Here is a 25,794-nt window from a genome sequence, read left to right on the forward strand (position 1 = left end):
TCCCATGAGCACCTGTACATCACTAGGAAAATGAAAAGAATCCATTTGGGAAGTAGTCCAAATATATTCTTCTTTCTGAAAATGCTTCACAGGCCTGTGGCAGAGTAAGAAATCTTCCTTTGACTTGGGTATAAATTTCAATATCTGTCTCTGGGTTTCTCAATTGAAATGACTTCCTTTGGCAAGGCTCAATTCGTTTTCTGTTTATATTTAAAATGAAAAGAACTTTAAGACTTCTGTTCCTGCCTTACATCTCTGGCATACATATGGATCTCCTGGGTCTGTCTTAGGGACGGGCTAGTGATTGGTGGAATCTGGTAAGATTGGGGAGGATTTATGTAAGAGACTATGTGATGGGATATTTTAAGAAATTACAAAGATGAGGTCTGCAGAGAAACATGGGCAGACATAGCTGAAGTGATGCAGGGTTAAGTAAGCAGAGCCAATTCAATTTAGGGAGAATTTATTAAATACTTATTTTATATAAGCCACAAAGATGAGACAATAGTGTACACAAAAGCAATACAAATGTTTACTATGAGAGCAGTCACATGCCGATGAGTCTCTTTGTTGTTGTTTTTAAGCCTTCCCTTCCATTTTAAAATCAATACCATGTATTGGTACCAAGGTAGAAAAGTGGTAAGGGCTAGGAAACTGGAGTAAGTGACTTGCCCAAGGCCACACAGCTATGAAATATCTGAGGCCAGATTTGAACTCAGGATCTCCCTTCTCTAGGCCTGATTCTCCATCCATTGAACCACCTGGCTTGCCTCCTATGCTGATGAATATTAATGAATAATTTCAGTCCTTGCTTTTGTCTTCTCAGTCGGCTGGTTGTGGTGATGGATATGGAATGGGTTATCCATCAGATATGTGGTCAATTAATTTTTTTTTTTTTTTTTTTTTTTTTTTTTTTTTTTGTTTTAAACCCTTAACTTCTGTGTATTAGCTCATAGGTGGAAGAGTGGTAAGGGTGGGCAATGGGGGTCAAGTGACTTGCCCAGGGTCACACAGCTGGGAAGTGTCTGAGGCCGGATTTGAACCTAGGACCTCCCGTCTCTAGGCCTGGCTCTCAATCCACTGAGCTACCCAGCTGCCCCCTGGTCAATTAATTTTAATGAAATATTTTTTCTTTGTTAAAAGTTTAAAGTAAAGGGTCAATGTAGGATCTCCAAGGGGGTTGTTGAAGGGAGATAAAAGTAAAAGCAATAGAAAAAGAACTGAGAAAAAAACTTACAAAAATAAGTCCTTTCATATCAATTTGATGAACATATTAAGCTCCTGTTGTGTGCTATCTCCTATGTGAAGCATGATGGCAAAATGAGACAGTACTGTTTGGAGGAAATAACATTTATAAGTACCTATAATAAGCCAAACACTGTGTTAGCTGACAGTAATACAGAGACAACATGAAGTCTATCCTGTCTTCAATGAGCTCATAATTTTATTGAAGAAGATATAGAGATATATGTAACTTAGGTGTAAAGTAGGTACCAAGGGATGGCTGGATGGCTCGGTGGATGGAGAGCCAAGTCTGGAGATGGGAGGTCCTGGTTTCAAATCTGGCCTCAGAACATCCTAGCAGTGTGACCTTGGGCAAGTCACTTAGCTCTGATTGCCTAGCCGTTACCACTTTTTTTGCCTCGGAATCCACACATAGTATTGATTCTACGACAGAAGACAAGGTGTTTTTTGTTTTCTTTTTAAAGTAGATACAAGGTTCTTTTGTTGGAGAAGACACAAGTAGATGAACTGTTAGGTGGGACCACACAAAGCTGCGTGTAGAAGATGGCACTTGAGCTGAGTCCTGAATGAAACAGGTGAAGGTGAAAGAAGAAAGGCATTCCAGCAATGGTATGGGAGATCCACAATGCAAAGATGTGGAGATGGGAGATGGAGGGAGATGGAGTAGGAGGGACAGTAAGGAGACCAATATGGATGACCCTGGGCAAGTCACTTAACTGCTTTGTGTCTCAGTTTGCTCAACTGTAAAACGAGAACATTGGACTTAGTGGTCTCCAGGGTTCTTTCCTACTTGAGATCTTAATCCTATGACTTCAGATTATGTGAAGGTTAGATTGGGCCCATGGTGTGAATGTCTTTAAATCCCAAGAGAAGCTTATATTTGACCACACGGGTAGCCAGGGGTCAGTGGGGTTGATGGCAGAGAGGAGTGCTATGGTTGGTACTATACTTTTGGAAGATCCCCTTGGCATCTGTGTGGAGGATGATGAATAGGAGAGGACAAAGATGTGCCAGGGAAACCAATTAGGAGAGAGTTCAGATGAGAAATTCTGAAGTCTTAGACAGGGATGGGGAGTAGGTATTGGCATGAATGGAGAGAAAGAGGTTGATGTGAGAGATGTTGTGAAGGTAGAAATTATGGGTCTTAGAAACTTGATTGGATGAAGCCAAGTAGGGAGCTAAGGATGACACTGATGTGAAAGTATGATGATGCCTTGGATGGAAATCAGGAAGCTTGCAAGAAAGAGGATTGGTTTAGGCAGGGGAAGCAGGAGAGAGGGAATGCGTGCTGTTTTGGCCATATTGAGTTTGAGACGCCTGTGAGACATCCCATTCAAAATGTCCAAGAGTCAATTGTCTATCTATTTCCATGCCCTTCACAACCAACCTACCCTTTCTTTGATTATCTTTTTTGGAACATAGATAAATAGACAACAACCTCATCTCACACACACACATACACACACACACACACACACACATATACACACACACACACACCTCTTTTTAAAATTACAAAATCTGTGAGTTGGAAGGGATTTCAGCATCTATTTTATTCAATCACTAAACAAAGGAATGCTTACTCTGACATACCCAACAAGTGATCATCCATCTCTGCTTGAAGTCTTCCAAGGAGGAGAAACCCACCACCTCTTGGAGCAGTCTATTACACTTACAACTGTTAGGAAATTTTTCTTGACATTAAACTTGGATTTTTACTTTGCAACTTCTACCAGTTCTTTCTGGTATTGCCCTCTGGGAACAACAGAACAAGGCTAATCCTTCCTCCACAAGACAGGCTTTCAAATATTTGAAGATAACTATCATATTCCCACCAGGTACCTTGTCTTTTCCAAGCTAAATATGCCCAGTTTCTTCAAAAGATCTTCATATAATATAAACTTTGTATCCTTCGCCATCCTGTTTGCCCTACTTTGGACAATCTCCCATTTATCAGTAAACTGTGGTACCCAGAATTGACCCCAGTATTCAGAGTGAGGTCTGAGGATGGTGGAATGATCACCTCCCTCTTGCTGGAAATTATACCCCTTTTAGTGTAGCCTGAGACTACATCAACTTCATTGACTGCCACATCACACTGTTTGTTGACTCATTCTGAGTTTGGTCCACTAAAGCCTGTAGACCTTTTTCATTGATTGCCACCTTCAGCATCATCAGGTTTTAGGGCTGAGATTATTTGCATAAGACTACACCGTGCAAAGTAAGAAATGATGAGCAGATTAATATTTTTTGAAAATAGAAAGACCTACATGAAATTATGAAGAGTGAAATGAGCAGAACCAGAGAACATTATATATAGCAACAGAAACATTGTTTGAAGAATAACTGTGAACATCCACCTCAAGAGAAAGAACTGATAAATAAAAATCCATATTGTAGTTTTATATATACATCTTTTTTTGTCAAATGATGCCTTCTCTAGTGCAGGGAGAGGATGGAGGGAGGGAGGGAGATACCTGAGAACTTTAATGTAATAACTAATTAATTATAGAAAATGAGACCACCCCACTCTTGTTTCCATCTTTTGTTATTTGCCATTACTGCCATCTTCTACACATCCAAATTGAATGTTTTCTCAATGCCCATATGAATCTCTTTAAAGAGTTTCCAGCACCTAATACAGTTATCTTACATAAAGTAAAAAGCATTTGTTGGGTCCAATTGCATCCTTTTCCATTAAAATTTCCTCTTAATGCATCTTGAAAATTTCATTTCTGACAGCATTCTATCCCTGGCAGGTCTTGCTTCCCTGGAATGATTTTAGGTCATGGCAGCCCACTTAGCCTTTTGAGACCCACTCACCTAAAATCTTAGTTGCATGGCAGCCTATGCCCAAGTGTCCTTTGTTTCTTTATCATGGATTCAAAGATAGTGTGTTTATCTCTCTCCATGGTTGCCATTGTAGTCAGTTCCCTTTCACTGATCAGAATCAGATCTAAGATATTAGTTCTACATGTTGTTTCTTTAACTTCTTAAAGGATGAAATTATCCTTAAGCCCATTCAAAATCTTAATGGTTACTCTGCCCTTGACAGGGCAAGCTCCAGCAGATGTCCAGATAATTTGAAAATCCTTTATTGTTACTTTGTTATGTCTCTGTGAAAACCTTGTGAACCACTTTCTGAAATCCTTGTATTGAGGTAGCCTGTTGTGCATTCCTATGATAGGATTGTTTTGATTTCTCCATCTGTATAATGGGGTAAAAATGTTGCCTGCCCTCCCTTAGACTTGTCCAGTATTTTCTAATCCCTAACAATAGTTTTCTTTTTCCTTCTGGCAATATCATTGTCCAGATGTGAATTATCAGAGGGGTAGAGTGGTCTTCAGATTTGAAAAGACCCAGGAGTTTCTCCATCATTTGTTCTGTAAAAATCATCTGCCTCTTGATTAGTTATTGTGGGATACCAGTAGAGAGTCATGAAACATCACTTACTTGTCTCTTCTTCCTCTGACCATTACTTCTGATGCTGTCTCTGTCTCTGTCTCTGTCTCTGTCTCTGTCTGTCTGTCTGTCTGTCTGTCTGTCTGTCTGTCTGTCTCTCTCTCTCTCTCTCTCTCTCTCTCTCTCTCTCTGTATTTCTCTCTCTCTCTCTCTGTATTTCTCTCTCCCTCTTTCTTCCTTTTATCTCTCTTTTTCTCTGATCGTCTTTAATTTCGTAGCCCTTAGATTTTCCCCCCCAAGGAATACATACTGAAAACCCAGAAAGTGGAAATGTTCCACTTCAGCCTTTTAGATACTCTTGTAGTATGGAGACCAGCTCAAACTTTTTGTAGGTGTAAAAATTGTTTAGTTATAGTAGAAAGATGAATATCACAAACTCTCCACAGATCATCGTAAGATTCTTCTGGTCCTCCAAACTTGCTGGATATGGATCCAGTCTTTTGTTGGTAGATCTCATGGCTAATTCCCATAGCAAACCTTTAGTACAAACTTCCCATTGTCCATAACAGTTTACTATTGTGCCCTGAGACTCTGGAAGGTCCTGATCTAAGGCTTAATTACTATAGTTTTCCTATCTTCTCTCAGATGGGGTTTCCTAAATTTCTTTTCACTGGTAAGTTACAACCCTTTATCTGGTCGAAAGCATACGGATTTTTAGTTGAATACAGTTGCTAGATACTTTCTATGTTTATATCTTTTTCTGTTCTCTCCCAGAGATTGGATTTTAGAAGCCCCGGCTATTTTTCTGTTATTTTGCTGCTGTTGTCAGCTGTTACATAGAATTATATAAACAACGCTTCCTAGCTATGTGACCCTGAGCAAGTCACTTAATCCCAATTGCCTACCCTTACCATTCTTCTGACTTAGAACTTCAATACATTCTGTATTGAAAATGTATTTTATGCACCTCTGAAAAGGCTTTTATCTTTTCCCAAAATGAAGCACTGGGGCGGTGATCTTGAGATGTTAAAATGCTAATTGCTGATGAAGTAACACTAAGCAGTGATGGTTCTTCTGCAGTGATTATACGTTATAAATGAAGAGGACAGTGATTTGAGTGACACTGATGGGGATGACTATGATTTGGATCACTAAATGGGGAGGAGTATAATGGTATGACTTTAAGGAAATGACCACAAAGATCATCATTATTGTTTTCACCAATTCAGGCAATTAAACTTTTTAATGGTAAAAAAAATCTATAATTAGTGTCAATTCTTTTTTTAAAATTTTTTCCACATCATTTTGTCTATTGTTTTTAGAATATTGTTCAATGGTTATATGATTCATGTTCTCTTCTCCTCTTCCCTCCTCCCTCCCGGAGCTGACAATCAATTCCACTGGTTTATATGTGTCTTCTTACTCAAAACCTATTTCCATATTATTCATATTTGTAATAGAGTCATCTTTTAAAAATCACAGCCCCAAATCACATACCCATATATAACCAAGTGATAAAGCATATGTTTTTATTTTGCCTTTCTACTCCCACAGTTCTTTCTCTTGGTGTGGATAGCATTCTTTTTCGTAAGTTCCACAGGATTGTCCTGTATCATTGCATTGCTATCAGTAGCAGAGTCTATTACATTTGATCGTCCCACAATATTTCACTTTCTGTGTACAATGTTCTCTTGGTTCTGCTCATTTCACTTCACATCAATTCACGAAGGTCTTCCCAGTTCATAGAGAAATCAAGCAGGTCATCATTCCTTATAACACAATAGTATCCCATCACCAACAGATACCACAATTTGTTCAGCCATTCCCCAACCAAGGGAGCCCCCCCACTCATTTTCCACTTTTTTGCCACTACTGAAAGTACAGCTATAAATATTTTTGCACAAACATTTTTTATCTCTTTGGGGTACAAACCCAGCAGTGTTATGGCTGGATCAAAGGGCAGGCATTCTTTTAAAGCCCTTTGTGCATAATTCCAAATTGCCCTCCAGAATGGTTGGACCAATTCACTTAGTGTCAATTCTTAAGACAGAAGGTAAGAGTTTAAAAAAAAAAGGATTATATTTTTTAAAAACTTGGAAAGGACCTTAGAGATCACCCAGTCCAACCCCCTTTGGAATCTGAGGCCTGGAAAGGTAAAGTAACACTAAGGTCACCCAATTAGTTGCTGGAAGAACTGGAGTAGAGCTCAGATTTCTTGATTCCAGCTGAGAACTTTCTCCAGGTAATCAGTATTTATTATCTTATTATAATAGTAGGTAAAGATAAGTGAGGATGCTTATGCTCTGATGAAAATGTATCAACTTCATAAGCGCAAATAGGGGAAATCATGAAAGATAGTAGTTATTTAAAAAATAATTTTAAGGGGCAGCAAAGTGACTCAGTGGATTGAGAACCAGGTCTAGAGATAGGAGGTCCTGGCTTCAAATTTGGCCTCAGCCATTTCCTAACTGTGTGACCCTGGGCAAGTCACATAGCCCCCATTGCCTGGCTGTTACCATTCTTCTACCTTGGAAGCAATACACAGTATTGATTCTAAGACAGGAGGTAAATTTTTTTTTTAAAAAAATGAGTTTTAGGGAACTTGAAACTCAATTCCAGGTCAACAATGTGAGACAGCTCCTAAGAAAATGAATATGATCTTGGGATGCATTGAGGGAAGTGTGGTGTCCTTGACCCTGGTTGGAGCACATCTGGGCTGTGGTGTCTCATTCTGGGCACCACAGATGAGGAAGGCATTGATAAGTTGGGAAGTGTCCCAAGGAGAGCACCGAGGAAGGTCAAAGGCTTTGAGTTCATGTCCATTGAGTCCCAGTTGAAGGAGTTGGGGGTATTTAGCCTGTAGAAGATGAGAGTCAGGGGAAGTGTTAGAGCTGATGTCAAGAATCTGAAGAGCACCATGTAGATGGGGCATTAGATTTGCTGTGCTTGGCCCCAAAGTAAAGCACAAGAAACAATTGGCTGGTGGAGTGGAGGTGGGGTGGAGGAGAGAGTGCCAAGGAGTCAAATTTAGGCTTGATAGAAGAAAATGGTTCTTTCACAGTTTGTTGTTGTTGAGTCTTTTTTCAGTCATGGTTGACTCTTTCTCCAGCTGATTTGACAGATGAGGAAACTGAGGAAAACAGAGATAAGTGACTTACCCAGGATCCTACTGACTGTTGGTGGTTGTGTTGCAGTCACTGCTCAGGCAAAGTTTGGGCCAACTGGCTTCTGAAGTGCTTTCTGACTGGATTCTGTGACTTTTGTTTCACAAATAAAAATGGTGAATTTCAGAGAACTTCTGTGTTAATAGCCTGGGTTCAAAAAGGAACCCGGGTCCAGATACCACTTACTATCTATGTGACCTTGAGTATATCATTTAACTTCTTTTAAAATCAAGCATTGGACTTGGAATCAAGAAGACTCATCTTCCAGGGTTCAAATCTGATCTCAGACACTTACTAACTGGGTGACCCTGGGCAAGTCATTTCACCATGCCTTTCCCAAATCCTCATCTGTAAAATAAGGGAGAAGGAAATGGCAAACTACTTCAGCATCTTTGCTAAGAAAACTCCAAATGGAGTCATGAAGAGTCAGATATGACTGAATTTTAACTGAACTACAAGATCCCTTGATCAGTAATTCTATCATCCTTTCTTGGAAACAAATAATTTTACTGCTAACTGAGTGTTTAAAAGCTACTTTAGGTAGCTAGGCACCTCAGTGACTAGAAAGAGAGAGAGCGAGCTAGATATGAGAGGTCCTGGGTTCAAATCTGGCTTCAGACACTGCCTAGTGACCCTGGGCAAGTCACTTAATCCCCATTGCCTAGCCCTTCTGCTCTTCTGCTTTGGAACCAATACTCAGTATTGATTCTAAGATGGAAGGTAAAGGATTTTTTTTAGCTAATTACTGGATCCTAATAGTACTAATGTTAACATTTAGTAGCTTATAAGCTCCTTGATGACAGAGACTATCTAATTTTTGTCTCTGTATCTCCATCACCCAGCCTAGCACCTGTGACATAGCAGGCTCCTTGGTTAATTGGCATCCCATCTTAAAGCTTACCAAGGGTGACTCGGTGAGTTAAGTGGTGACAGCTCTTGTATCCCGGTTTTATAGATCAGGAAACTGTTGTTCAACAAGGTGACATGATGTTGCTTTTGGTTTATTTTCCTAGTCAGGATGGAGGAAGATGGAGGTGTGGCAATCGCTGTGTGAAGAATTTGGGGATATGAAAAACTCTGACATTTGATGGAAAGGCTTTCAGATCAGAAACTGGCTTCTCTACCTAACTCCAATCCACTTTCTATCCAGATGCCAAAACGAGTTTCCTTAACTACAGACCACAATCAGCTGCTACTTAATAAACACTACCGGTTCCTGATGGACCCTAGTATTAAATAGAAACTCCTCTGTTTGACTTTCAGAGTCCTTCTCTGCCTGGCCCCACTTTATCTCTCCATCCTTATTCGTAGACTATTTCACTTCTCACCCTCTGGGTTCCATCTTAGCTGCTCTTTCCTCTACTTCTCACACACCATTTCCTATCTCTGTGTCTGCAGTGGTCCTTACTCGTGCCTGGAATATGTTCCCTCATAGTGGTCCCTCATATTCCCTTTAAGATGCAGCTCCAGCACCGCCTTCTACATGAAGATTTTCCCACAACCAGCCACTCGTCAGTGGTTAGGGCTCTCCCTCCCCAACTATCTGCTCTTTTCTTTCTACATGTGTATATCATTCCCCCAGGAGAACGTAAGCTACTTGAGAGTAGATATTATTTCATTCTTTGCCTCTATATCCCCAGAGCTTCACACATAGTAAATAATAAATGCTTATTAATTGATTGATTTTTGGAAATGACTGAATAGCTCCAGTTGCATAACCAGATGAGATTCTCAGTTTGCTTATGGCCACTGAGGTCTGTTCTTGGCTTCCCAAATCTAGCTTGCAGTGAGAGAGGTGATGATGCCTTTTTGTTTTGCTCTGAAGCTACCCCAAAATGGATTGGATCCGGGTGCCCACATTGGTGGTCTCTTAGCAGAGCCAGGATGACCACTTGCCCTCTCTGCAGACTTTCATTTCCTTGTATGTGAAGGGGAAGAGGACTTTGAATTAATTGATGATCCCTTCCCAGCTTATTTTTTTTGAGCAGTCAATAAACATTTTATTGACAGAATTCTGTCAATAGACATGTTTATTGACAGAATTAATTTTAAAAAACACCTACTATAGGCCAGGCACTACACTAAGCACTGGGGATGCAAAGAGAGACAAAAGATGGTCTCTGGCTTAAAGGAATTTATAATCTAATGATAGAGAGAACCAGAAAACAATATGTATAAACAGATTCTCTGCAGGATATATAGAAAATTATTAACAGAGGAATATAATTATATTTATACATATAATTATAAAATATACAGGAAAACTATAAAAATAATTATAAAATATACAGGAAATAATTAACAGAATTAGAATGGATTGGAGACAGCAAGGAAGCTCAGTGGATAGAGATCCAGGCCTAGAGATGGAAGGTCCTGAGTTCAAATCTGGCTTCAAAGACTTCCTAGCTATGTGACCCTGGGCAAGTCACTTAACCTCCATTGCCTAGCTCTTACCCTTCTTCTGCCTTGGAATCAATACTTAGTATCAATTCTAAGACAGAAGGCAAGGGTTTTTTTTTAAATGTTCCACTGGATCTTTTTTCTTTGGGGTGGTGGCTGGTTATTAAACATTCACCACTTCACCCCTAATAGCCATATTGCTGTAGATGCACCCAGCTCAAGATTAAATGGCAACAGATCAGCCAAGTGACTTAGTAGATAGAGAGCCAAGCCTAGGCATGGTTTTGGTTTCAAATGTGGCCTCAGATGCTTTCTAGTTGTGTGATCCTGGGTAAGTCACTTACCCCAATTATCCAGCCCTATCCAATCTTCTGCCTTGGAACTGATATGATACTTAGTACTGTTTCTAAGGCAGAAGATAAAGATCTAAAAATAAAAAAAAAAAAAGAAATGAGGGACTGGGAAAAGCTTCCAAAGATGGCAAGATTTTAGGAGGGATGTGAAGAAAGCTGGGAGAGAAGAGATGAGAAGGGAGAACATTGGAGGCGTGGAGGACAGTCAGAGAAAATGGCTGGGGCCGAGAGATGAAGGATCTCTTCTTATTTTTAGAATAAAGCAAGGAGGCCTGGCCACTCGATGGACGAGTGCCCGGTGGAGGGTACAGTATTAAGTATAAGAAGATGGTAGAGGCAGAACATTCTCAGCAAATAGTACTCTTCTTGGGTCTTACAGAGGAGGGAAAACTGTTTTTCTCTTTGTACCCCAAGAATCTAGCATATACCAATCGTGTAGAAGCTGCTTAGCGAAATTTGATGAACTGAATGGATTAAACCAAAGTTGCTGATAGTCGCCATCGTATTCCCAAATGGTTCCTTCTTGGCAGGTTGTGGGCCATCAGGGCTAAAATGACAGCGTGATAGACCCAATTGCCAGCCTACCAGCAGTAATGATGAATAGAAATCCTGAAGTGCACAGGTATACTCTCATTAATATAATGCAAATGATCTAGTAATAAATATGTTCCTACATCACAGAAAACGAATTCCTTCAGTTTGTACCCTAAAGCTCTGACACTCCTGTTGCTGATTTTTTTTCCTCTCCTTTTTTCGGCTTCCTAGCTGGTGGCTGTTTGCAATCTTCTTTTAGGGGATGAGGCTGGCAGCAGGAACAAAGCAGAGCTACTTGCTTTAGGAGTTGTAATATCATTAACCCTCTTTGCATTGTAGGGATAAAAAGAAACCAGAGATACAAAAAAAAAAAAAAAAAAGAAAAAGAAAAAAAATTTGTGATTCTAAATAGGTTCCCTTCAGATGTAAATTCTGGATCTACAGGGATAATGTTTTAGGATCAAATGATTTCTGATGCTTTGATCTGAAAGAAAAGTCAAGACATTTTAAAAATTCAATAGAATAGAGGGGAGCAAATCTAAACACTTTTTTTCTCTCTCCTTATTAGGTGGGAATGTAGGCCTGTCTGCTAGGAATGGCAGTATTTGCTTTCAGTAATATATCAATATTCTATTGGTGTTGCTGTTGGCTGGGAAACATGGAACGTAATCGGCTCCAAAGGCCTGAAAATGAGCATTACCCAAAGGGCGATGGACAGGCGCATGGTGGGTGGGAGCAGGCCACCATATGGAACCAATGAAGCACTTTGAAGAAGGCCAGGAATAAAGCATGTTGTTGGGAAATGGACAATAGAGAGTGAAACTGATCTGGTCATGTGATGAGGGCAAGGGATGACCAGTGGCTACCTGTGATCCACTGCTTTCCTACAAGTGTCATGAGAAAGTGAGCAAAAAAAAGCCCCTAAAGTGAAATTGTTTGTTAATAAGAACAAGAACCAAAAAGACTGGATGGGTTGTAATCTGTATCACTGGAGGGAATATACACCTCAGTGACGTCACAGATCAAGTGGAAGATTTGAATAGATTTTTCAGAGGGTTTTGAAAAACCAGTGAACGAGGGATAGTGAGGTGGCTCAGTGGATAGAGAGCCAGGCTTGGAGTCAGGAGGTCCTAGGTTCAAATCTGGACTTGGATCCTTCCTAGCTGTGTGACCCCGGGCAAGTCACTTCACCCCCATTGCCTAGCCCTTATCACTCTTTTGCCTGTGAATCAATTCTTAATATCAATTCTAAGACAGAAAACAAGGGTTTAAAAGCCACCACTACAAGAACGACGGACAGAGTTGTGAGTGATGGAATGTCCCAATCAGATTACTACCTCTCTTTTCCCAGCTATCTTTACTCTTTTCTGTTCTACTCCTTGAAAATTAGAAAATAAAATTAAATAAGAACATAAACCTTCCTTATAACCAATTAGCATAAGTCAAACAAAACAAATCCCAACATTAGCCATGTCTGAAAAGGCATGGCGCATTTTGCTCTGCCAGTCTCTCCCTCTCACGAGATGGGCAGTGTGGTTCACCGAGCATCATTCCAATGGAACGGTGCCTAGTCATTGCATTGATCAGAGCCCTTAAACCCTTCAAAGTTGTTTTTCTTTACACTCTTTTAGTCATTGTATAAATTATTCTCCTAGCTCTGTTGTTTACTTTACTCCGCATCAGTTCATAGAAGTCTCCCATCTCTTTTATCTTTTCACTGAGCAAAATAATATTCTCTTACAACCCTATACCATACTTTCTTCAGTCATTCCCCAATGGAGGTGGACCTTTTTGGTTTTAAGTTTTTACTACCAAAAAAAAAATGTGATGAATATTTTTACACATGTGGGTCATTTTTCTCTTTCTTTTTTTTTTTTTAAGCCCTTGTACTTTCGGTGTATTGTCTCATAGGTGGAAGAGTGGTAAGGGTGGGCAATGGGGGTCAAGTGACTTGCCCAGGGTCACACAGCTGGGAAGTGTCTGAGGCTGGGTTTGAACCTAGGACCTTCTGTCTCTAGGCCTGACTCTCACTCCACTGAGCTACCCAGCTGCCCCTTTTCTCTTTCTTTTTTTCTTTTCTTGTCCTATTTTTGGGAGGGGGTTGCATAAACTTGGTAGCGGTATGGTTGGGTCAAAGTGTTTCTTCACTTTAGATGGTAGAGTTGGTAGAGTACTGGACTCAGGAAGACGTGAATTCCAATCCCACCTTAGAGACTTGGTCGCTGTGTCATTCTGGGCGAGCCACTTAAATCTCTCACCCTCACTTTCTTTAGCTGTAAAATAAGTGGGCTGTATCCAGTGGCTTCAAGTTTTAAGTCTCTCATCTTGTTATCCTATTGAAATCTGTATTCAATCCCATAGGATACTGGAAATATAAATTCTAAAATAAAGCGCAGCATCAAGTCATTTTTTTCAACCCTGATCTTCTGTCTTAGAGTCAATACTGTACATTGATTGGTTCCAAGCCCGATGAGCTATAAAGGGTAGACAATGGGAGTTTAAGTGGCTTGTTCAGGGTCACACAACTAGGAAGTATCATGTAATTTCAATAATCAATCCTGGGACCAGACAGCAAGTAAGAAACTATACGTCTCTCCCTTCATTCCAGAAGGAGGGGGCTATGGCTACAGAATAGTGTATACACCGTCAGACACAGTTAATATGTTGTAGCTTTCTCTCCCCTCTTTCTTTTTTAACATTCAGGACAAATGATGACTTGCTGGGTAGAAGAGAGGGTAGAAACTAATATGATTTTTTAAAAACCAGTAAAAATAAGACAAAAATTAAATGAATAAACTCTATTTTTCCTTTTTGCTGTGGAACGTAGATGGTAAGACTTGTATTTCAGCTCTTACAAAGGCCAGAGTAGGGGAGGGAAAGGAAAATGAAACACTTCAGAGAAGCAAAAACAAACGTGATTTGGTTGTTTTTCCCTACTCTTCCAGGCCTTTTGGAAGTACCATTAAGTGGTTTGAAAGCTCTGAACAATGTGATCGTCTCCGTGTTGTGTGTCAGTGTGACTGGGGCCAAACAGCAATTTCAAAGCATCCTCTCACGCAGGGAACCCTCCCTCTTCCTCATACACTTAAATCTCGGTATCGTTTGGAATGTCAACCTCCCTGCTGTAATGTAGGTTCATGAGGCAAGAATTATAGAATTACGGAGAGCTCCAAATGAGCTCTAGGGGACAGCTCGGGATGTGCCAACTGCAATCGAAGCATTTCCCAATTGGAAGGTCCAGCCCCTTCCCAAATGGCCTCTGCCATGTGGAATTCAAGGATCGTAGAATAGATAATGGCAAGGCACCTAAGGTGTCCTGCTAGGATCACAAGGCTTAACCGTAGACGGGACCTTGGAAAGCTTCTAATCTAATACTTTCATTTACACTTGAGGAAACAGATCCAGAAGCAGACAATTGGCCATCAAACTTTTGCCAATAGACCTGGGACTGTTCTGCTGAAAACCTCACATTATGTTTGAAATATACTGGTATATTCATAAGATAGGGACAGTGAGATGATTCTGCGGATAGAGTGCTGGACCTAGAGTCAGGAAGACCTGAGTTCAAATCCAGCCTCAGATACTTAATAGCTGTCAGGCCCTAGACAAGTCACCTGACCCTATTTGCCTCAGTTTATTAATCTATAAAAATGATCTAGAAAAGGAAATGACAAACCACTCCAATATCTTTGCCAAGAAAACTCCAAACAAGGTCACAAAGTGTCAGATAGGACTGACGTGACTCAACAGCCACCACAACAAAAATCCATAAGACTGTGAAAGTAACAAAGGTAATAAAGAAGGAAGCCAAGATCATGGATAGAGCTGAAAATGACTTCAGAAGCCACTGAGTCCAACCCTCCCATTTTACAGATCATAAACTAAACTATGGAGAGGATAAACATTTGCCCAAGATCATATGGGTAATAAATGCCGGAGGAAAAATTTGAATTTGAGTCCTAAGGTCACAAGATTATAGACTTAGAGCTAGAAGGGACCATAGACACCATCTATTGTAACCCACTCATTTTATAGGTGAGGAGACTGAGATCTAGAGAGATTAAGGATTTGGCCAAGATCTTGCAGGAAGTAACAGTCAGAATATGAACTCAGTCCCCCTGACTCCAAATCTACCACTCTTTGGCGCTATACTGCAAAATTATTTTTTGGGGAAAAAATAAAGACACATTTAAAGTTGAAAGACACTTAAATCCTTTGCGCTCAGCTCTAAATTCCTCTTTAGGATTCTCCATATTCCTTCAACTGCAAAAAGAATTTTCAGACCCCTGAGAATAAGGGGTGAATTATATGTAATTGGCAGCATTCCTCAGTTAAAAATGGGAACATAGATATTTCTTCTCCTCTTCTCATTTCTGACATTTTAATGAATGAACGACAGTTTGTCTCATTTGGAGTTTTTAGCAAATGAGTCTAATGATCAGCTTTGAAATTCTATATGTGTACATCATGTGGTAAACCAGTGATTTAGAAATAACAAATGTAATTATCTACCCCCTACGCTAGCCTTCTCAGCATGGTGTTAGAATGAAATACTTGCCATTAGAATTTAGCAACAAATTTCAGTCTCCACTGTCTCTTTAATCTTTTTACTAATCAAATCCATGATATGGACCATCATCCTTCCTGAAACTCAGGCTTCCAACCCTGCTACCCTTGACTCTTCCTCTCACTCCATAAATCCACTCAGTTTCCAAATCTTGTCATCTCTGCCTTCACAACATTCTCCATAAATGTCCTCTTCTTTCCACTCAAAAAACTGCCATGTTGGTGCAGGCACTCATCATCTCATGCCTGGAATATTGTAATAGCCTGCTGGTTGGTCTCATTGCTGCAAGGCTCTCCCCAGTCTAGTCCATTCTCCATTTGGTTGCTAAAGCAATCTTCCTAAAATGCGGATTTGACCTCCATATTTAATGAACTTTAGGGGTTGCCTATTGCCTCCAGAATTAAAAATCCTCTACCTGCTTTTTACAACTCTTGACAACCTGTCTGATTCCTGGCTTTCTGACACTTTACTCTCCTTTGGTCCTTCCCCATTGCTATTACCCACACAACAATACTTCTTCTCCATTGGCTCTTCCCCATATTGGAATTAGCTCCTTCCTCATCTCTGCCTCCTCAATTTCCTGGATTCCCTGAAGATTCAGCTCAAATCCTGCCTTTCAAGTTCTTCCCCACTCTCTCAGTGCCTTCCCTCTGACATTACTTCCTATTTACACGACTGGACGTGCGCCATTGTTCACATGCTTTCACATTAGAATGTGAACTCATGAGGGATTGTTTTTGTTTTTCTTTTATATCTCCCAAGCTTAGTATAGTGTCTGGCACACAGCAGGTACTTAATAAATGTTTTTGGATTTAAAGAACATGACCTGAGTTGTTCCATCTGGGTCATTCTGCTACTCAAATCAGAGCAGCGCCCATTTATATTGTATCCACCATTCACTTTTGATTAACGTGGGGCAGGTCACCTCTCTGAAGTTCAACATTTCCATCTATAAAACTGGGAAAAGAGTGTTGAATTACTTGCTTCATAGGCAAGGTTATTGTAGGGGTCGATGGAGATAATATTTGCAAGACACTTTGTTCAACATTTCAAAGAGCTATATATATATGGGTGCAATCTATCATCATCCTCCATCAACATTCTGGGTCTGCCACTTCCTATTGGACAAATCACTTACATTCCTGGGCTTCAGATTCCTCATTTGTAAATGAAATGTTTGGAGCAGAATTGGGAGTTCTTCACTTTTGTGTCATGGGACCCTTATGGCACTCTGGGGAATCCCAAGGATCTCTTCTCTGAAGAATATTTTTAAATGTTTAAATAGAATATGTAGGAAACAAAGGAAACCAATCATATTTGAATACAGATTAATTTTTCCCCATCTGAGTTCAAAACTATCCAGGTTAAGAACCCTTGGACTGGATGATCTGAAATCTGTGATTCCATGATCCAACAATTGGACTCTATTCCTTGTCTATAAATCAATTTCCCCTCCAGAACAAAAAAGCACCACCAATCACAATTTAATTTCTAAGAATCCATTATTTTATTCATGTATTCTCACTATAAATAGAGATTTCAGACTTTCGGTTTGAATCCTGGCTTTGCTCATTACTAGCTGTGTGACCTTAAGCAAATCACTTACAGTCTCTGGGACTCGGGTTCTTCATCTGTAAAACAAGGGGCTTGGACTTGATGACCATTGAGATCTCTTGTAACTTTAGACCTGGAATCCTGAGGGTAAGGAAGTGTGTGACCAGTCTTTTTATTAGGTTGTTTTTGTTCCTGTGGTCTAGTTGGTGAAATAAAGTGTGTGCTTTGTGAGCCAATGGTTTGTTTAAAGACTTCATCCCGTCTGTCTTAGCACAGATTGTAGCACAACTTGGCAGACTGAAATGCCATCTCTCTCAAAGAAACGGGAACCAAGCTTAGTGCAGGAGAGCACAATTGGCCAGTGGTTTTCTTCAGGTCAGGCGCCCTCACTTAAAGAGCTAGATTATCTTTGCAAAGAGAAAGACAATTAAAACAGTCCAATGCAAATAAGAACTTGTTAACCGTATTTATTTGTTCATGTTATTGACTAGATTTGTCCTTGGCTGATAATCATACATGTGTCATATGTGTTTTCTGTATACATATAACGTGTAAAGCACTTTGCAATTTTAAAGCTCCATATAAGTGTTGGATTTTTATTATTGTGTTACATGCACATATTCAATCTCTCAATAAATGTTTATTAAGTACCTACCATGTGTCAGGCATTGTATTAAGCTCTGGGAAGAGAAAAAGAGACAAACGATGGTCCCTCTCCTCAAGAAGTTTATCATCAATCAATACCACAGTGAAATGTGAAGCATGCAAACTTTGGCTCATAAATCTCCTCATGTTTAATCCGTTTCTTTGCTACTTTATCAAATGTTGTTGAACAGTAAGGATTGACTGCTACTAGATTTGTACCCCAAAGAGATTTTTTTAATGTTTGTACAAAAATAATAGCTGTGCTCCTTGTGGTGGCAAAAAATTAGAAAATGAGGGGATGCCCTTTGATTGGGCAATGGCTGAACAAATTGTGGTATCTGATGGTGATGGAATATTATCATGCTGTGAGGAATGATGAACTGTTTGATTTCTATAAAAACTGGGGAAACCTCTCATGAACTGATGCAGAGTAAAAGGAGCAGAACCAGGAGACGATTGTACAAAGAGATTGAAACATTGTGGGACAATCAAATGTAATAGCAATGCAATGATCAAGAAGAATCCCGAGGGATTTATGAGAAAGAATGCTATCCATATCAAAAGAAAGAACTGTGGGAGTAGAAATACAGAAGAAAAAATATGATTTATAACTCATTTCTATGGGTATGTGATTTGGGGTTTTGGTTTTAAAAGATTATTACAAAAATGAACAATATAGAAATAAATATTGAGAGATAATACATGTATAACCCAGTGGAATTGCTGTCAGCTCCAGGAAGGGGAAAGGAAGAGGGTAGGGAGAGAACATGAATCATATAATCATGGGAAAATACTTAAAAATTTAAAAAAACAACTAGTAAGGATTGGGTTGAGTGGAAGAACATTCAGGAGAAGGCAACCAGGATGGTGAATAGTCCTGAGTCCATACTGGATGTGGATGGGCTGAAGGAAGTAGGGATACTTATCCTGCAGGAGAGAGGACATTGGTTGGATGAGATTGCTGACTTCAAATATTTGAAGGGGTATCATATGGAAGAAGCTTCAGGCTTGTTGCTTAGTCCAGAGGGCAGAATGAGAAGCATTGAATGGAACTTTCCAAGTGGCCCATTTAGAACTGGAGTTGGGAAAAATTTCCTAATTGATCAAAGACATGCAAAAGTGGAATGGGTTGCCTTAGGGTGGTTGTGGCTGACTGATCACTTGTTGCATATGTTGGAAAGGAAATTTTTTTATGTATTATAGATTGGTCTAGGTGACCACTGAGGGTCATTCTAACATTCTGTTTCAGTTCTATAAAAGAAGAGGCTTATGGCTTGGCTGAGGAAGAGAAATGGAAGAAAAGATGGGATTAGATTTTCCCCTTCCCTGTTCCTTGAAAAAAAAGCCAATAAATCAATAAGTATTTCTCAAAAACCGCCATGATAAGTGCTGCAGATATAAAGAAAGACAAAAAGAAAACATCAGTGCTCTCAAGCAGCTCACTGTCTATTGGAGGACACAACTTGCAAATAACTAGATATAAACAAGAGATATATGAGATCAGTTGGAGATACTTTCAGGGAGGAGGCTCTAAGATTAAAGGCTTCTTATAGAAACTCAGTCACTGTGTGAAGTTCTGGACTTTAGCTGAGACTTGAGAAAGCCTTGGGAAGCCAGATGGCAGAGATGAGGAAGGAGAGAGCTCCAGGCATGGAGAACAGCCAGTGAGAATGCCCAAAGTTAGGAGCTTCAGTATCATGCCTCTTTTTATATCTCTAGCACTTAGTAGAGTGTCTGGCACATAGAAGGCACTTCATATATGTGTACTGATTGATTGAACAGCCAAGAGACATGCTTTGGTTTCTTTAGTATTAAGTTGCTTCCTTTTCTGTCTATTTCACTGTGTTTGGGGACGTCACTTAGCAGTATAGATCATGGCTGTATGTCCTTTGAATTTGGTCTTGAAGTATTTTTTCTTAGTTTTATTACTAGTGAAAGACAGCTTTGTAGAACAGATTAAACCCATCAGCATTCTGTGGTAGAGATGCCAATGCTTCCATCCGATGGGCTGTCAGATTCCTTGTTGTTGTTGTTGTTGCCGAGTTGTTCTCAGTCGTGTCCGATTCTTTGTACCATTTCACTATCAAACCTGCCAGAAGCACAGGAAAAGACAATGAAAAAGCCAGTTTTCAGAGCCAGGGAGAACTACAAACTTTGATTTAATAATAATAAAAAAAGATTGCTTTTAGCTACAAAGGTGGTGATGAGCTGCTTTTTGAGTGCTGTCCACTTTAATGGGTTTCATTTTCGAATTAAGAAAGCTGGCAGATAGCTTAGCCTTCAGTGAAACCACTCCATGAAACATGAGAGGGAGCCTTGGGAAAAGTGTTCAGTGAATGCTTTCTTTGTTGAATAGAATTAGGACTTATGGCGTCGTTCACCTGTTGGTGCCAGTGAGGGCAAGTAAATAGACACTAGGAATCAAGTGTTGGATTTTTACTCCTTCCCATTAGATATTAAAACAGTGAATCCATCAGTCTGTCATTGCTAAGTTTTTCTTGTCTATGAAAGGATATTTATTTTAAAAATGTCTCCTCTGCTTGATTACTATTTTTTAAACATTTATTTTATATCATTTTTACATGTAGATATTAATTTTTTAAAAATAGCTTTTTTTTTTCTGATGGTTCTCAGTGTTCTCTCCTTCTCTCTCTCACTCCCTGCCTTGATTACTATTGAGGATATGTAAATTCATGGTGTTATGGAAAATGCCACATGGGAATGTATAGTGTCTTCTGTGAACACAGTCGGTGCTCAATTAGTGCTTGATGAACTTAATTAAATGTGGATTTTATAAAATGAGAGTGAATGAAGACATTTTATTCAGTTATTCAGTTAAATTCAACGTCACAAACATTTATTAAATATTGTGTGCTAGATACTGTGTTCGGTACTTTAGATAAAAGACAAAAGAGAAAAACAAGCCCCTACTTTGAAGGAATTTATGTTCTGTTTCATGGATATACCATGCAAAGGGATAAATAAATATAACAAAATTTGAGGAAAGGACAGTGGCGGCTATGGGAATCAGAAAATGGTGCTCCTTGAAGATGGCACCTGAGATGAGTCTCAGGGAAACTCGGGATTCTAAGAGCTGTACTTGAGAGAATTTATTTCTTGAATAGAGGACATCCTATACAAAGACATGGAAGTTGGAGTGAGATGGAGATCAAAGCACACTGTCTTTCACATTAGTTTATTTACACTTTTATTTGGGGGTTTGGGTTTTATATCATTATTTTCTTACAACAATAACCAATCCTGAAGTATGTTTTCCATGATAATACATGTGTAACCCAGACCAAATTGCTTACCATCTCCTCGAAAGGGGAAGACAATTTGGATCATATAATTTTGGAAACATATGTTCAAAATTGTTATTACATTTAATTGGGAAAATAAAATATCTTGGAATAAAGCGGGAGGCCGGGGGAAGACCTGAAAGTAAAAGTAGAATGTCAGAGTCAGGAAACACTAAATATATCCCTTCACTTAGAATGTGGTTTATATGAAGGTGAGTAATATGGATTATTTCCAAAAATATGTGGAAGCCATATGCCTAAGGACTTTGAGTGCCAAACTGAAGAGTTTGCGTGTTATTCTTTTTATTTATTTTACTTTATTACATTTTTTTCTTTATAACATACCAAAATGTTTTTAACATTCCTTTTCTGACATTTTGCTCTCCAAATTCTCTCCCTCTCTCCCTCCCTTCCCCCTCCTGAGGCAGTAAGCAATATGATATGTAATACATATTTCCATATTTGTCATGTTGTGAAAGATACATCACACATTAAAAAAAAAAAACCTCATGAAGGAAATAAAGTGAAAAATGGGATGCTTCAATCTGTCAAACTCCATCAATTCCTTCTGTGGCTATGGATAGCCTTTTTCATCATGAGTCTCTTGAGGTTAGCTTGGATCCTTGCATTGTTGATAATAGTTGTCATTCACAGTTGATCATTATAGAGCATTGAATTACCGTGAATGATGTCCCCTTGGTTCTGTTCATTTCACTTTGTATCAGTTCATGTAAGTCTTTTTGTGTGTGTGATTATCCTGCTCACCATTTGTTATGGCACAATACTATTCCATTACAATCATATTCCACAACTTGTTCAGTCATTTCCCAGTTGATGGATTTCCCTTCAGTTTCCAGTTCTTTATCACCACAAAAAGAGCTGCTATAAATATTTTAGTACAAGTAGGTCACTTTCTCCTTTTATTTTTTATCTCTTTGGGAGTTTATAAGTTCTTCTTAAAGCAATGATGAGCCACTGTATGTTCTTGAATAGAGAAGTGGCATGGTCAGATCTCTGTTTGAACAAGATTATTTTAGAAGATTGATTGCAGAAAGGAGAGACTGAAAACAAGAAGCCCAAACAAGAGCCTTTTGCAATGGTACAAGTGAGAACTGATGAAGTTGTGATCATGTAAATTGTTGCATATGACAGACTATAACATTTTAAAATTAATTAATTTTAAAATATTTTTTCCATGTTTATGTGACTCATCTTCTCTCCTTCCCATTTCCTTCCCCCTCCTGGAGCTGACAAACAATTCTACTGGGTTATACATGGATTATCACTCGATACCTATTTCCATATTATTCATTTTTGTAATACTTTTTAAAACCAAAATCCCAAATCATATACCCAGATAAACAAGTGATAAATGATATGTTTTCCTTCTGTGTTTCTGCTCCCACAATTCTTTCCCCTCAATGTGGATAGCATTCTTTCTCCTAAGTCCCTTGGAGTACTGTAAAATTTTGAAGTAAATGAGTCTCCTTTAGAATTTTGCCTTCAGATTCATTTGCAGAGGAAAAAAGTAGATCCCTGTGCAGTTAATGACTAGGAAACTATGGACACAAGAACTGTTGTTATAATTATGAAACACATATACTTTGCCTGATTACAACTTAGGAGCAGAAGATGAGAATTTGGTTATTATCCATGATAAGGTAAAGTCTTTCACAGAGAAGAGCCAAAAAATAGTCAGAGAGATTTAAAAAAAACAACAAAAAAACATTTCAGAACCATGTCAAAGAGAAGCCATGATTCTCTCCATACTTTGTCATTTATTGCAGGGCAGATTAGGGTGGCCAGAGTGGCTGAAGGTCTCTTCTTATACCTACCTTCTGCTGAGGAGGGGAAAGAGAAAGGGGGGGAGGATATATTTTACTCTATACTGCTACTTGAAATGGAAATGGAGTGATGAGGATATATTCCACTTTTGGCTGCCAGCTGCTGTGGAGGAAACAGAAGAAAGAGTGGAGGAGATGTCCTTCACTCGCTACTTCCCTCTCTCACTGAGAAGAGGAGAGTAGAAGACAGAAAGGGCTTCTCTGCACTGGCAGTTGTTATGACTTTGAGGTGGAGTAGAAGAATTCTACTGAAGAAGAGAGACAGAGAGGCTTTTGTGAAACACAGGATAAAGTTCACCATTTTGGTTTTTGTTTCTGTTTTTTTTATTATTATTATGGAATATAGCCATTCTGCCTCTGAAGGAATAAGCAAAGGCTAAAGTTGGTAGTTTGATGGTTGTTAAGGAGTGAGTGCAGCTTACCAAAAGGACAGCTTAGAAATGAAGCATCAAGGGGGCAGCTGGGTGGCTCCATGGACTGAGAGCCAGGCCTGGAGACAGGATGTCCTGGGTTCAAACCTGATCTCAGACACTTCCTAGCTGGGTGACCTGGGCAAGTCCCTTAAACCCTACTGCCTAGCCTTGACTACTCTTCCACCTTGGAACCGATACACAGAATTCATTTTTAAGATGGAAGGTGAGGGCTTAAAGAAAAAAGAAATGTAGCATCATAGAAGCATATTGATTTATGCAGCTAAGATTATGTGCTTACTTTGGTGCTAATCAATAAGAATTTATTAAGCTCTTACTGTGCTAAACACTGAGTTACAAAAAAGTCAAAACCACAATCTCTGCTTTTAAGGAACTCGTATTCTAATGAAGGAAACAATGTATAAAAAACTATATATATGGATATATATATACATGTATAAGATATATACAAAGTACATAAAAGAGAATCTCAGAGAGAAAGCACTGGTCATGGGAAAAGGTGAGATCTGAGCTTGCTCTTAAGAAGAATCCAGGGAAGACAGTAGAAGTGAGGAGGAGGAGGATTATGGGCATGAGGGATGTCAGGGGGAAAAGCATGTTCCATGATGCTAAGTTGTAGAGTATGTGGGAGAGAGTCAAGTGTAAAAAAGCCAAGACAGTGGAATCATCTAGAGGCTCTGTTCACCTACAAGCTTTTATGGCCAATTTCAGAGACAAAAAAAGAATATTCAATCCTATAGTTCCAGAATTGTGGATTGTCCTGGTTATAAATATATTCTTCAGAAGTGTCCCTTGTTACCTTAGGCCATTAAGGGTCTGTCTCCTGTGTCCATACACACTCTGCATTGGGAGTCAAGTGCGATCTAAATTTATAAGTAGAATATGATGTAAAAGTTGTACATTTGCTTTGCATGTTCCATTTTGATTAAGGATAATGAAGTATTTGTGACTGATTTGTTCAATGGAGATACACCAGTGGGGGCTCATAAGCTTTAGAAAAGAGTACAAGGAATCACCCACAAGAATTATCCCCAAGATGCTGAGAATATTGAGTTGGAGCAGCCACTCTCCTGGAGAAACCATCACTTCACTAATGAGGGCAGGTCAAAGGAAAGTGAGTTACAGAGAGAAAATTAAGGGCTGTTGAGAGAGAAGACAGAGGGGAAGAGTTGACATAGCACAAGAAGTTAAGAGAGGAAAGTGAGGTGTTTAGCTTAATTAGCTACTACATCCTTAAATTTCCCTTTCATAAACTATGTTTTTATTTTGTGAATAAGATGTAAAATATGGCTTTTGCATTTGTTTAATTTGAAATCCTGGAGAAACACAGAGAATTCACGGAGGGATCCCTGGAGTTTCTGAGCCTTAAAATCATAGAGTTCAGGGAAAGCAACCTGCTGGGGATGTTTCTGACCATTTCCCTGTACCCAGGGCCATTAAAATGTCAGTGATTCCCATTTGTAGTCATCTATTATAGTCATCTATCTGGAGGATATGGCTATCAGGACAACTTTAACAATCAGTACAATTTAACATTCTTTATCTGTCATTCAGGAGTCTCTCCTAGATGGACCTGAACTCAAATCCTGTCTCAGATGCTTATTAACTGTATACTGAGCAAGTTACTTGTCTTTCAGCCGATTTCCCCTTCTGTTAAATGGGTATAATAATAGCACCCCTCTTCAAGGGTTGCTCTAAGGATTCAATGAAATAACATATGTTCAGTGCTTCACAAACTTTAAAGCATTATATAAATGCTAGCTATTATTAACTCATAATTTTTTAGATTCTCACAGTATTGAAAAAAAACTTTTCCCTTCCATTTTAGAATCAATACTGTGTATTGGTTCCAAATCAGAAGAGCGGTGAGGGCTAGACAGTGGGGGGTTAAATGACTTGTCCAGGGTCACACAGCTAGGACGTGTCTAAAGCCAAATTTGAGCCCAGGACCTCCCATCTCTATTCCTGGCTCTCAATCCACTGAGCCATCTAGTTGGCCCCAAGGGTGGTGAGGTCTAGGCGACTGAGGGCTAGTCATATAACTAGGAAGTGTCTGAGGCCAGATTTGAGCCCAGGATCTCCCATCCCTGGGCCTGCTTCTCATTCCACTGAGCTACCCTGCTGCCTCTTCCCAGTATCTTTTTTTTATTATTATTATTAGGGAATTTTTGAATATAATAATAAAAATTATTAGGGAATTTTTGAAATTCAGAAAGTTTGCCAGTCCTCAATATTTCTAAGCAGGGCAACTCCCATAACATTTCCATTTAAATTATTTGAGAAAAAAAATGTATTGAGACAGATTGCTCATACTTGTGGAATTTTCAGTAGTTTCCAAAAGTTCCTAAAAACT

General features: G+C 39.2%; 1 protein-coding gene across 1 annotated transcript in view; it reads left to right on the forward strand.

Moving 5' to 3' along the window:
- Nucleotides 1-25,794, forward strand: part of GADL1 (glutamate decarboxylase like 1) — a 175,606-nt gene that overhangs the window by 41,320 nt on the left and 108,492 nt on the right. The gene's annotated exons all lie outside the window — the stretch shown is intronic.

The sequence above is a fragment of the Gracilinanus agilis genome, chromosome 5 (genome assembly GCF_016433145.1).
Source record: "Gracilinanus agilis isolate LMUSP501 chromosome 5, AgileGrace, whole genome shotgun sequence".
NCBI classification, from domain to species: Eukaryota; Metazoa; Chordata; class Mammalia; order Didelphimorphia; family Didelphidae; genus Gracilinanus; species Gracilinanus agilis.